This window comes from Rhodamnia argentea, chromosome 7, assembly GCF_020921035.1.
Source record: "Rhodamnia argentea isolate NSW1041297 chromosome 7, ASM2092103v1, whole genome shotgun sequence".
Classification (NCBI taxonomy): Eukaryota; Viridiplantae; Streptophyta; class Magnoliopsida; order Myrtales; family Myrtaceae; genus Rhodamnia; species Rhodamnia argentea.
In genome coordinates, this window is record NC_063156.1 from 8,716,598 (window position 1) to 8,722,916 (window position 6,319).

Here is a 6,319-nt window from a genome sequence, read left to right on the forward strand (position 1 = left end):
CAAATCTGAAAGATCAAGGTGCTTAAATAGACCCGTGACCTCCTCATCCATCTCCGAAGCACGTCTCGAGGGCGGCTGCTGCTTGTTCGGTGTTCTCCATTTCCTCGATAAGCCAACAATGTTGATACTGATGCAGCAAATTTTGCAGGGTTGATTCTCCTACAAGGAGTCCCCAAATCTAGTACAGTGCAATGGAACTTCAGGCTTCTCAAGTCCCAAAGCCTCACTAACCCTAGGTCCATACATAAAGCAGCAGAATATACACGGACTTACTAATGCTTCAACTCCATTTACGCACCCGGAGAAGGGAAACTCATTTACGCAGCCTTCCAAGGCACTACTTCTCAAAGTTTGTTTTCTCTGTCACTCACTCGAGAAAGACCTAGCCAACGGTGAGATCCATCGGGATAGGTTGGCGTATGGCACTTTGGGTTAATATCGTCAAAAATCCCGACCTAGTATATATGCAGTAAATTTACTTCAAATTAATTTTTTCCACAACAAAAAATCCCAAATTAATTTTTCGACTACAGAAAACCCTAAGCTGATGCACTTATGACAAATTTACTCTCCATTAATTTTTACTAAGTTAGGTTAGTGCCACGAACAACTCCAAAATTGGTACATTTGTGATAAATGGAGAGTAAAAACTCCAAATCGATATCTCGTCACCTGTCCCACATGCCATCTAACTCAGCAATTTAGCCGGAAATTAACAGAAATTAAAGATGTACCGGTTTGATGTTGAATTCAATATGGGTTTGCTTGCTGAAACTGGTTCAATTTATGTTCCTGGTCTGGGGGGCCAGCATGTCGTGGTCAGGTGGCAGGATTGCATATAACACCTGCATTATATGCGGTCTCTCTTAGCAAAGAAAATTCAGAAATGACAAGTAACCAATGGCTCCACTGATCCCATGTAACTTCAGCAGCGAGGCTGTGGTTGGAGCCTTCGACGACGTAGCCTTCTTTGAACGGGGTGTTCTCCACGTTCGAACATGACTCGTAGATGTCAGAGGAGGTGTCTGCAGGTTCGAGTCAAATGCCCGTTTAGTGTCCGATGCGTGGAGCTCTCAGCTTCCAGGCAGCTACGGTTTCTCGTTGCCTCGACTTCAAAATCTGAAATTGTACCAGAAGTCTCATCTTCCAATGGAGAGCTATTTGGCAAAATAGTACCCAGATAACAAAACACTGAAAAAGCTGCATTCCAAGGTATTCGGTGATCAAGTCCTACGGGCGGACCTGTCTCTTGGCGTCAAACCAATGCGAGCTTACGCTGCTTGCGGCAAACCGGGGACCGCCGGCCACGTATTCGATGAAGTTTGTGACAGGAACATGATTATTTACAATGTCATGATCAGGAGCTATATGAACAACTGCCAGTATGTGATGCACTGTTGCTTTTCGAAGACATGTTGGGCTGTGGATATGTTCCCGATAATTACATACCTTTGTCATGCTCCCGGTCATAATAAGGTGGCCGCTTATTCTACTCTGTTGTTTTTTTTGGGAGCTTAGTTGCAGAGATGTACGGGAAATGCGGTTGTCTAGCGGAAGCACATCGAGTTCTTGATGAGATGCCCAGAAGAGATGTAGCTCCGTGAAACTCAATGGTTGCTGGTTACGCACAGAATGGTCAGTTTGACAATGCCTTGAGTGTTTGTAGGGAAATGGAATTATTAAAGGTAGGGTACCATTCTGGAACAATGGCTAGCCTCTTGCCGGCTGTGAGTAACGCATCGCCGGTAAGTGCTGAGTATGTGGAGAAGATATTCTTGAAGATGGATAAAAGTAACTTGATCTCTTGGAATGTCATAATTGTTGTCTATGTGAATAATTCGATGCCCACCAAAGCTGTCGATCTCTTTTCACGGATGGAAGTGCATAAAGCTGGGCCAGATGTCACTAACTTTTGCTAGTATTCTTCCAGCTAGTGGAGATCTCTCTGCTCTATCATTAGGAAAGAAAATTCATGTGTGTGTGGAAAGGAAGAAGCTAGGACCAAATTTGTTGTTAGAGAATGCTTTATGTATGCTAAGTGTGGTTGTTTGTCTGATGCAAGGCAAGCGTTTGACAAATTAATTGTACGAGAAGTCATTTTGTGGACTTCAACGATCTCCGCAGATGGCATAAGCGGGCTTGGTCATGATGCAGTGGCTCTTTTTTCGAGAATGCGAAATTCAGGTCTTGATCCAGATTCCATTGCTTTTGTGTCTTTTCTGTCCGCTTGCAGTCACGCAGGACTGCTGGACGAGGGGCATCATTACTTTAATCTAATGATCGAGGAGTATGAGATAGAACCACGTTTAGAACACTTCTCTTGCATGGTTGACTTGTTGGGACGTGCTAGGAAAGTAGATGAGGCATGTAATCTCATCCAGAAAATGCCGATGGAGCCTAATGAAAGAGTTTGTGGAGCTCTCTTGGGTGCCTGTCGGGTCTACTCAAACATGAAAATTCGGCTTCTGGCTGCTGATTGTCTCTTTCAATTGGTTCCGGAGCAGTCGGGTTATTATGTTCTTTTGTCCAACATATATGCAAAAAGCTGGTAGATGGCAAGATGTAGCAAAGGTTAGATCAACCATGAAGAGTAAAGGAATCGACAAAGCACCTGGTGTTAGTAATTTGAGCTTAACAACATAGTCCACACCTTTCTTGCTGGTGATCAATCTCATCCAGAGTCCATAGGAATCGACGAAAAATTAGACATACTAGTGGGGAACAATGAGAGAGCTCGGTTATGTCCTGAGACAATTTCAACACTTCATGATGCAGAGGATGAAGATAAGGATGGTCATCTAGCAGTTCACTGTGACAAGCTGGCGATTGTGTTTGCTATCCTAATTCTGAGCCAGGGATACCGATTAAAATTACCAAAAATCTTCTTGGGGATTGCCATACTGCATCCAGGCTAATATCTAAAATCACACAGCGTGACATAATCATCAGAGACAACAATAGATTTCACAATTTTGCAAATGGAGTCTGGATCTTGTGGAGATCATTGGTGAGATTCCACATGATTTCTCTTCCTTTCATCACCAGGGAGTACTGATATGAGGAGAAGTTTTGGAGGCGCAGAAAGAAGGATACATCCTGACCATATCAAGTAATGATCCTGTCGAAGGTGTTTAAGGAGATCCTCTCGAAGATACTGAAGGAGGCGATTACTTCATGAGTTCAACGTTATAATTCGCATGATTGCAATGACTGTCAGCCTTCAATAATTATATCAGTTCATTTTTCTTTTGCTTTTTCTGGTACATGAAACTAACAAAAGCACCGGCATAATAATCCAAACACCCGTGAACCGATGTGCTCGTGTGATTTCAGAATAAGCAATAGGCTCTGCAATGTTTGGAAACAGAAAGAAGTGGCAAGCTTCACACTTGACTAGTGTTCCTTGCCAGAGGTCAGAATTTTTGGACTAATGGAACAGTTATCTCCTGTTTGGAACATCGGTTGCTCCAACTTTACTTGGATCCAACAAATTACATGCTACTTCAATGGTACCATCACCATGAAGGAGTGCCATGGCTTTCACTGACGGAAGTCCGCCTCCTCATCAACTTACTTGTTTTGCGATTCTTCGGATAGTGGCTATATCACTAGAATAGACAGGGACATTGAAGTTATCTACCCATCAAGTCACTCTGATCACAATGACTCTCCTTCCTTGGGCTGCTCGAGGTGGACCTTCCTCTGGCTTCAGGGGCAAGAACTACGAATTTTGGCCGCCTATCCACAGGTTTCCACTCTCATTAGGCTTGAAATGCCCCAACTCTCGTCTGATTGAATCGAGTGTCCTTCCATCTTCATGAGCCGCTCCATACAGAAACGCAGGTACTGCAGGTATAAAAACATTAACCCTGATGCAGAGCGAAGAAATGGTCGTCTCTTCAAGTGCTATGGAGTCCAAAGGACTTCTTGATGAAGTACATGTAGAAATACCAGAGAACAACAATGCAAAAAAAGCCAGACTAAAATCTTTCCGATTTGTTGTCTCTAAACAAATACTTTTCGCTTTAGCAAGCTATCAGATGAGAGTACACAAACCTTGAAGACCAGAGCCAATGTCAACTTCCAAGGACTTTGCAATGGCAAGCTATCAGACGAGAGTACACAAACCTTGAAGACCAGAGCCAATGTCAACTGCCAAGGACTTTGCAATGGCGGCCACTTGGTCCAGAGACGTCTGACCCAAGGGATGGAAGCAGATATGTTCAACAACCCCAAGCGAATACAGCACTTCTCAAGGGACATGAATCTGCGGGTGACTTCTGAGCCAATCTAGACACAACCGTGTAGCTGACTCTATTGTAGATTTCATCTTCAAACCTGTTGAGCACTGCTGCTTCTGGAAATAGTTTAGCAGCTTGTTCAGCCTCAAGTGCAGACCTGTTTCGGCTTTCAGAGATGTACACCTTTTGCAGCAGGCAAGCTTCATTTTCAACATCTTTCGCAGCTTCACTTGCCTTCAAAAGCTGCGCAAACAGAAAAAAACCAGTGACTAAACTTTCCGAAAACGTAACAATGGCGATACCCCTTAATATATCTCAATACAGATTCTTTCCACAAAGGAAAATCTAAATATTTCAGACAGCAAATCAACATTGCTGACCCGGCAAAGAAAGAGAACTTGAAAATCTCCTCTTCAACTCAATTACATCACTTTTCCCATAACAAGATTGATTGACATGATCAACATGAAAATACCGCCGATTCAGAATCTTGTATTGATTTCCGTTGCTCAGCGCCTGCCCGCACTGCCCTAGCATTCAGCATAAAGCCCCTCGAAAAAACTTACCAAATACCTCAAATTTTCCCCAAAGTAAAGCCTCTTAAGAAAACTGAACCAAACACATCCTAAATCGTTGCGCTCATGTTGCATAGGCTAGAAAAATATGTTTCAAACGTTTTCCTTTACTCGGTCACATGGAATTGATCTTGACCCTTTTCCACTGGCCAACTTCGATGAATACTTTTTTTAAACAGGAACTAACATCAGGAGGAACGTCATTGCTTCGCATGTCGATCCTTCCTCATAGCGATGAGTCAATGAAATGATTCTGTAATCCATCTTTCCATGTCCTTCCACACAAAAGCCTCAACTTTTCAGAGCGCAGGAATCATGCACGATTCATGGATCATTCTCATGTTAACCTACACATCATCACCTACCTGCTTTAATCTTGCGATATTCTTATCATGCGCTGAGTTTACTTCCATATGTTGCGAGGAAAAAGATGCAAGGACTGACGGATCTATGAGGGACTATTGTTAGGCTCGAGCATCCAAAATCAGACGCCTTGAATCTTCTACGCAGCTTAATAGACATTGTACCGTCAGGCTAAATAGATATTAGTCTCCTACTGAAGAGTGGAGACGCATGCTTCCTGCATTTGAGGCATGTTCAAGCTCCAAAACCAGAGAAAATCCATGAAATATTTGGCATAATGTAAGATGCTCCTAATATCTATATGCAATTTAAATGATTTTTTTTTTTAGGGGGTGAGCTCTATCCCAAATTTTCTATGCTATAAATAACTAAATGGGGTGTCAAAATTTAAGTATCAATAGTTGATGAAGTTATTCCACAACGGGGAAAAAGAACGGGAAGATGAAAATGAAAGTAGCCCACATAAGTGGCATGATGTGGAGAAATGCCACGGAAGAGTTCAAGGCTTTGCGTGGGTATGATTCCTTCCTTATTGCAGGGCTATGTGGGAAGAAATGGGACCCTGGCCAGAGTTGGGCGAGGATCGCCAGCCTCTACCTAGCCAGTGGCCAACTCCCACCAACAATGGCCGGCGACAGCCTTTGCTTTTGTGTTGCTCTTTTATTTTTTTTATGAATTGATTAAAATAAAAGTTATATTAAAAATCAAATTTGGACCAAGTTATCGCTACGTAATAGAGAGAAAATATTCAAAAAAAAATTAGGTCAGTACTTTTCGTTATAAATTTTAGGATTACAGGATATGAACCGATAAAAAATGAATAAATTTGCGCTAACGATATAAAGGGGTATGTTCTCTCTCTTCCTCTCACCATATAACAGGCTGATCTAGGGCTTTTTATATTTTTTCTTTGGTGCTCTTCTCTGTTTCCCGCCTCACTCTCCCTCCCTCTATCTCTCTTTAAGAGTCTGCTCTTTTCTTCTTCTTCTCTTTTGCTAATTCATCATCAAGCTCCATCATTCACACACGCAATGTTGCGAAAACCTTTCCATGCTTGGAGGATCAAGCAAGAAATCCAGAAATTGACAGCCGTTCGCACGCCTCCAGTTCGTGAATCGCCTGGCTCGCCCACTCGCCCCA

General features: G+C 42.7%; 2 pseudogenes; one reads left to right on the forward strand and one right to left on the reverse strand.

Annotated features, from left to right (window-relative positions):
* The first annotated feature begins 778 nt into the window (after window positions 1-778).
* On the forward strand, window positions 779-3,455 carry LOC115731685 (annotated as a pseudogene).
* LOC115731684 lies at window positions 3,440-4,456 on the reverse strand (annotated as a pseudogene).
* Window positions 4,457-6,319: the final 1,863 nt, after the last annotated feature.